A 1,383-nucleotide genomic window follows, 5' to 3' on the forward strand; every position below is an offset into this window, starting at 1 on the left:
GAAGAAAGGTACCAGTGTGTTCTTTTTTTCTTTTGTTTACTTTTTTTCTCCAAATGGTGTCAGGTGACCTGTCTGGATGCTAAAGTTCCTTAATATCTTCCTATTCTAAGACGGCAAGAATTTCATATAAAATTTACCCATATTCTCCTCAGAGGGTCTCAGTGAGGGTAGCCGGGCCGATCTAGAACAGTATCTCCTTATTACATATAAATATATAATAAGGTGATCCTAGTAGAAACGGAGAAATACCGAATGAAAAACATTCCAATTTCGTGTAACGTCCGATTACATCCGAGGTGTCGTTTCATAGTTTTCGATCTTTTCGAAAGGGATCAATAAATCACGTTGTAGTGGTGATCGGTGATCGATTAAATCGATTACAGCTTGTACCAGAATGTGTTAGTCCTCTGCCCATCACCACCAGCATTACCATCGTCATCATCATCATCATCATCATCATCATCGTCATCATCGTACAACACAGTCCTTGTAACATCCTTTTCGTTGTTTAACCAACCCCAAATCCCGAGAAATTTTCAGAATTACTTCCTTATAAACACCAAAAACACAACAAAACCCCTACGGAAACGTTCACTGATTGCCACTTTATCCTCCTCTCACTCTCTCGTCCTTATTTATTTGTTTGTTTGTTTATTTATTTTTATTAATTCTCTGTAATTTTCTTTGTTTCTTTCTCTTCCGTTTATTCTTCACTTTTCCAATCTTTCTTTTTCCCATGTCTTTTCTGTTTTTCTTCCGTCCTCATCTATATTCTTCGCTCCCTTTCATGTTTACGCCAAAATCAGGAACACTGTTTCTTAAGTTGATTCGTTTATTTATTTTGTATTCCACCAGTTGCTCTTTAATCCTCTGTTTACTCAATACCGATCTAGCAGCATTCAACCAGCTCCTAATCCATTATGCAGCCTTTACTCCATAATACATTACTCATCATAATGCAGGATTTATAATTAATCTGACAGATGGATTTGCATGAAGACATTAAGATAGAATAATCTTCCTACCAATATACAGTGAATGGCTTTGAAAACTCTTACACACAAAACACGCGCAATGCACACATACACGTGTACGCACGAACGCACACGCTCACACACACGTGTGTGTGTGTGCATGTACGCACACGCATTTCTCACCAATACAGGAAGAGCTGCTTTCCAACCTGGAAACAAGGTTCTTTCATTGGAATTTAAACAACATCTACTGAGCAGTCATGCATGTGTGCATGTTTCTACACACACGCGCACACACATATATATGCATATATATACACATGTATATATATGTATATGTATGTATGTACGTATGTATGTACGTATGTATGTACGTATGTATATGTATATATATATATATATATATATA

This window comes from Octopus bimaculoides, chromosome 1 (genome assembly GCF_001194135.2).
Source record: "Octopus bimaculoides isolate UCB-OBI-ISO-001 chromosome 1, ASM119413v2, whole genome shotgun sequence".
Lineage (NCBI taxonomy): Eukaryota > Metazoa > Mollusca > Cephalopoda > Octopoda > Octopodidae > Octopus > Octopus bimaculoides.